This window comes from Gymnogyps californianus, chromosome 7 (genome assembly GCF_018139145.2).
Source record: "Gymnogyps californianus isolate 813 chromosome 7, ASM1813914v2, whole genome shotgun sequence".
NCBI classification, from domain to species: Eukaryota; Metazoa; Chordata; class Aves; order Accipitriformes; family Cathartidae; genus Gymnogyps; species Gymnogyps californianus.
This window is the reverse complement of record NC_059477.1, coordinates 42,848,224-42,854,709: the sequence shown is the minus strand read 5'-3', so window position 1 is coordinate 42,854,709 and position 6,486 is coordinate 42,848,224.

Genomic DNA, 6,486 nt, shown 5'->3' with positions numbered 1-6,486 from the left:
CTGGACTTGGGCTGTCCCCAAACTGGGAACCAGTCATGGGATACTGGCTCCAGCTGGGTGCTGCTGCGCCTTGCCTCTTATTAGCTTCAGAGCAGTGCTAATGAGCCAGCCCAGCTCCCCATCGGGGGTGGCTCAAAGCTCACCAGTTCAGCATCTTACCTAAACGAGCTCATGTCTGACTGCAGAAAAGTGGTTTAAATGTCTGTACCCTCAAAGTGCGATATTAATAGTGTCTGGTAATAAGGGAGGTGGGTGGAAATCAGATGACATTATACAGGCGCAAAAATAAAATCCACATCCCTGAATATCTACTCTCTTCAAATGGGAAGACGATGTAACATATGATATGCAGTGCAATCCTAGTAAAAGAAAAACATATTACAAGTTTTGCAATTATAGGAAGTACATGCCAGTTACAATAGTTGCATAGTAGCGACAGAAAGATAAACATGACATCACTCTGACAGATAAACAAAAGCTAAGGGAGCAGGTCTGTGTGCTTTTTTCTTTAGTTCCTACAGAAGCTATTTCCAGAAGTTTTTGACTACAGTTGTTGAACTCGTTTTAGCAGTACATTATCTCAGCGAAAACTGTTAAGTAAGAAAACAAGTCTCCATGCACGACAGCATCAAGAAAATAGCGCCAGTTTTTCAATTTTAAATAAATCCTCACTCTCCAACTTGAGTTTACGCTAAAGTAACTTTTAAAATTAATTTTTAATGTGAATGTGTCACCATTACAGTTCAACCTGAGAAGCTGCTGTCTTGGCACAAGGAACATGTGCAGTAGCTGCTTCTTCAGCACTGCATCTCACCTCCGTACAAGTTCTGTACCAGCTTGTTCTTCATTCAGATCATTTAAGATGACAAGCAGATCAACCAAAGCCATGCCAATGCCGAGCACAGCAGAGATTACTCCCTGGATCTCTTAAACTACGCTCCTGTGAATTGCAAGACAGCATTTGCCTGTTCTGCAGCACCATGACACTGTTCACTCAAGTTCAGCTTATACTGTCCTCAAAGTCCTCAGTCCTTTCCCACACTACCGCTGCATCAGCTGTTTCCACAGCTGGACCTTAGCAAACAACCTGCACCACAGCTAAATTTGGTGTTGCAATTAAGTGGCACAAAACAAAATTATAAATTATTTGGGATTTTTCCACCTTTACCACCCCTCCAGCCCTTCTCGCACTTTATTCAAGTATCTACCCCCCTGACTAAGTTCACTGGCAGTAATTTTAGTATTAAGGTCATATGAAATGATTTCTTACATAGGCAGTTTCACCTGTACGTTCATATTAGACTCCTTCGTTTTCTCTAAAACCAGAGCATTTCGTCTAAGTTTAATGAGTGCATCATATTTTAAATAATACACACTTCAGCAATAATGACAGCACCGAAATGGATGATGCCATTATAATGGCCATATGTATTAACTGCTGAGCTTTAACAATTATTTAGTGACTCCCTAGCTTACACGCACATACACACTGTAGTTACTTACTATCGCCGTAATACAGATCAACATTAGTTCCTTCCACCCTTCTGAAAAAAAAGAGAAAAAACAACTCTAAAAACCATTCTAAAGGCTTCCAGCTATTCTGGCAGCCCACAGGGACAACTCTACACGTCAGATCATCACGGCTGGTTTCTTTTGAGACCCCTTCTCAGTGGTTTGCTCATCAAGCTGTCTGGTGATTATATTGTATTGATGTAATCAGCAAAAGAAGAAATCCGCCCCCTCGCCCTCTGCAGACACCAATAATGAGAACACAGAAGAGCTGTAACACAGCTGGTTCTGTCCAGACACACTGCTCAACTTTGCAAGATGTTTTTACACAAGAGGTTAGGTAAATTCTTCACTTCAGGCAAAACTCTTACCTCCATTGTCTCTAGGATATTGTTCACATCTCTTATATGCATCCATCCCTCTTCTAAGTTTTGAGTACAAACTGATAGGCTTTTTTATAGCGAGTTCCTGTAACTTGCACAAAACTATCAAGAGCAGACACTTGTTGCCTTCCCTAAGGGCACAGCATGAGTTCAACCCTCCCTAGAAAATAGAGAAATCATCCAGGAATTCATTCACAAACACAAGTCCGTAAAACTTAAACATTTTTCCCAGTGCTCACAGCACTGCTTGCTCCTCCCTTTAAAAAAAAAAAATAAAATCATGAAACCATGTCTGAAACTGTTTTTCCAGAACTTTAAACCCAAACATCTTCTTTACTGAAGACGACAGCGCATTAACATAGTGGAGCTTTCCGTGCTGAAAGCAGGGGACAGCATCCCATCTTTTGGTAGCTACTGCCTCAGGGGCAACACACAGTCCGGTCAAACCCGCAGCAGAACCCACATGCCTTGCCTTGCGTACAGACACCCCTTACTGTTAGCATCGGCATCTTCACAGTTGCTCTGACCACATCTTTAAGAGAACACTAGATACAAATAGTTATGAAGCTAAGTTTCCAATGCTTTTCTGACACAGACGGTAGCCTTTTACTCGTCTCTAAATCACATGGACAACACAGGTGAACAGGAGCGATAACTTCTCCAGCAAAAGAGCCAGGATTTTGCAGACGGTGACGATTCCTTCACATGACGAACACCAGATGACATCTTTCGCCAAGCAGCGTGCTGCCTGCAATTGGATTTGAGCCATGCACCACAAAGCTGCACATACACCCTGTTTACACAGAACCTGGCTAGAAAAGTATACATCGGTCAGTTTGCAAAATACAAGCAGTTTCCAAAATAATCACTTCAAATTTACAATTAAGTTTGCTGAAGTGGCAGTGACTGAAATACATAATTTTGCATTTGAAAACATACTGAAGCCTAAGAATCAAGTCTTAAATCATGCAGCAGGACATGCCAAGCAGTTAGGAAAGGATGCCGACTTTATGAACTGATGAAGATACACCAATTTTTCGTATGATAGAAATCAAGTTTTAATACCCTGTCCACAAGCTGCCCTGTTTTATCACATGGTGATACCTGTACAAAACTTCAACATGGTAAAAACACGTATTAAAGCAAAAGCACTGTTACAAATCAACAACTCAATCTTTCTGCATTATTATTCCTACTTTTTAATTTCCTCTTTTGGTCCCGGTAAAAGTTAACATCAGCCTGAGCAAATTCAGCAAGTTTCTTCATAAAAGGATAATGAAGACTCCATCAAAAAGACACTGGAAGTTCAAAGCAAAGTATGTGGTTCAAATATCATTTGCCTAATGCTTTTGTCTCCTTGAAAACACGATTCTGAAGAATTGCTTAATATGATTAACTTTTTTTATAATACATCTATAAAAGCCAGCTGAAAGCATTAAGATAATGCTTATCTACAGTAATTTGACAGAGCCGCACACACTATTCTGCTCTCTTCAGCTCTTATTGGACAACCAGATGGGAATTTAATACCTTATTCAGATGAGAACTCTTAATTAGAGACTCTCACCCAAGCCCAGTGACATTAGACATGTATTCTTTCAGTCTGGATACAGCATTTCGTTGTCATGGTTTAACTCCAGCCGGCAACTCAGCACCATGCAGCCGCTCGCTCACTCCCCCCCTACCCAGTGGGATGGGGGAGAGAAACGAAAAAAACCACAAAAACCCCAAAAACCCCCAAACTCGTGGGTTGAGATAAAGACAGTTTAATAGGACAGAAAAGGAAAATAATAGTAATAATAATAAAATTACAATAATACTAAAAGAATTAGAATATACAAAACAAGTGATGCACAACACAATTGCTCACCACTTGCCCACCAATGCCCAGCCAGTTCCCCAGCAGCGATCCGCCCCTCCCAGCCAACTCCCCCCAGTTTATATACTGGGCGTGACGTCATATGGTATGGAATATCCCTTTGGCCAGTTGGGGTCAGCTGTCCTGGCAGTGTCCCCTCCCAGCTCCTTGTGTCCCTCCAGCCTTCTCGCTGGCTGGGCATGAGAAGCTGAAAAGTCCTTGACTGAGTATAAACACTGCTCAGCAACAACTGAAACCATCAGCGTGTTATCAACATTATTCTCATCCTAAATCCAAAACACAGCACTGTACAAGCTGCTAGGAAGAAAATTAACTCTATCCCAGCTGAAACCAGGACATTCGTATTTACAGTGTTTTAAAATAATCTGTGCATTTCACACAAAATAAATTAAGCTTTGATATACGTGTTGCTCCTTATTAAGGGATAACGAATTGAGTTGACAGGTATATTAGGTATAGAGGAAAACCAGCGGCAGAACTAGAAACAGTTTCTATCAACAAATTCCACGTTCCACCACAAGAATATCACTACAGTAGGAAGATCCTGTCGTAGGGTCACAGAGATCGTAACTTCCGATCCTTGTAGGATCACATCTTACACAAATCCTATCAGTCATCATATGGAACTGAAGACTACTATTAAACAGACTTGTTAGGTGACAGGAGTAGGACACCTGTACAAAATGCTTCCCCATTTAGAAGCTAGCACACTTATTTGCAGTATCAAAAAAACCACAACCCAACCTTACACGCTATTACATCTAAAGGACCACATTCGCAACAGATTTTAAAAACCTACAAAAATATGTGTATTTTGCTCACCTCTACTTACAAGTTACAGATACTGAGACATAAAACATTGAGGTGATACTATATATAGACACATACTGTACAATTTTTAGCTTGATACAATAAATTAACTCCTTCCTCCACACCAAAAACTTTTCAGTAGGTGTATATATTCTTATGAAAAGCTAGCTACATACTATATGCAAAAAATCCCAGTTTGACACAGTTTTTACCATTTTATTGAAAACCAAGAGTTACATTTTACACTTAATTTCAGTTGAAGTTACAGCGAGCTTTAACATGGGGTCGATTTTCAGCTCCCCTTTTCTGGCCTTTTTCCCCCCCCTTCTCTCACCATTCCCAGCAATGAATCTGACCACAAGTTACGAAGAGCGCAGAGGGACCAGGACAGTTACTGCTGCAGGACTGAAGTAGTAAGGCACATTCTGATCTGAAGCCGGGCAGAGAGTAGAAGGAGAGAGAGGACACAAAGAAACAGTGCCAAACTGATGTTTAAGATCATCTGTTGGTTCAAGTCAAGCCCTATCAAACCCAGTTTATATTATCTAAATAAAAAGCAGGAAGTAGGGCTTTTTTAATTAAGATTACTTTGAATCCCTACCAATGTCCATCATATTACCTATAACAGTATTTTCAACAACTTGTTCATAAAATATGGATTTAATAAAAACGCTGCACAGAACCTGTGAAAGCATCAACACATTTGCAACGTCACACCTTGCCCAACTGAGCCTCTCCTACTCAATTCTCACTTGAGGCGGCAGAACGGGATTCCTAAAAAGGATAAAACCTCTCAGGCTTTTCCACAAGTCTCCTTGGAAAAGGTCAAAGCCTGCAGTGCTTGAAGAAGCCCTGACTTAAACTGCCCTCGACAAGATTTTTAATGAGTGTCTACCTCAACATCAGCACCTCGACTTGTCCTAAACAAACTAGCAACTGTAATTTAAGGCAGGACACTTTTCCTCTCTGAACTGGAAGAAGACTTACAGAGCTGCCAACGCAGGGTTTTCCCAGGGCGACAAACCCCTCACACACTGTGCGGATCTCAACCCCCAGGCCCGCAGAAAGCCACCCTGAGGGCAGTGGCAGCCGACCCTCGAGCCACACGGGTCCCGAGTGGGCTGAGCGCAGCTCCTCAGCGGCCTTAAGCCCAGAGCGGCTCCCCGGGCCTACCTCAGACCTCCCGGCCGAGCAGCCCCAAGCTGCCCGCCCTCAGCTACGGTTCGACGGCGGGGAGAGCGGGCGGGCTAGCCCGGCCCGGCCCGGCCCGGCCCGAGGGCCTCTTCCCGCCCTGAGGAGCCGCCCCCGCCATGGCGGCCCGCTTCCTCCTCCTCAGGAGGCACCTACCACCGGGCGCCCAGGGCGGGGGGCGTGCTGCCGCCCCGCCGCGCGCCTCCAGCAGCCCCACTCGGCATGTACCAACCCGGAACAGCACGGGGGGGGGGGGGGGGGGGGCGGACAATGAGGCCAAGCGTCCGGGCCGGCGCGTACCACCTGCCGCACGGTGGAGGGGAGAACGGCTGCCACCTCCCGGTCTGCTTGAACGGGCGGAGAAGAAGGCGCTGGGCGCCTCCCCCCCCTCTCCTTCAGGCGCTCCTGGTGCCGCCCGGCTCCTAGCGCCCCGCCCCCGGCCCACGTGAGCCCTTTCCCAGCGTCCCCTCTGCTCGGCCCCCGCCGCAGCCACTTCCCCCCGCGCGAGCTCCGCGGCCCGGCGGGCCTGCGCCCCGTCCCCCGCCGGCAGCGGCCCGCTCTCTCCGGGAGGCGCCTCCGCTCGCCGCCGCCGCCGAGCCACAGGCCCTCCGCGTCCCCGGTTCGGTTCTGCGAGCCGCCTTTTCTCCGCAGCCCCCCCGCCCCCCGGCGCGGGGCCTCTCTGCATCCGCCTGGTCCTTGCCGCCGGCGGCGGCG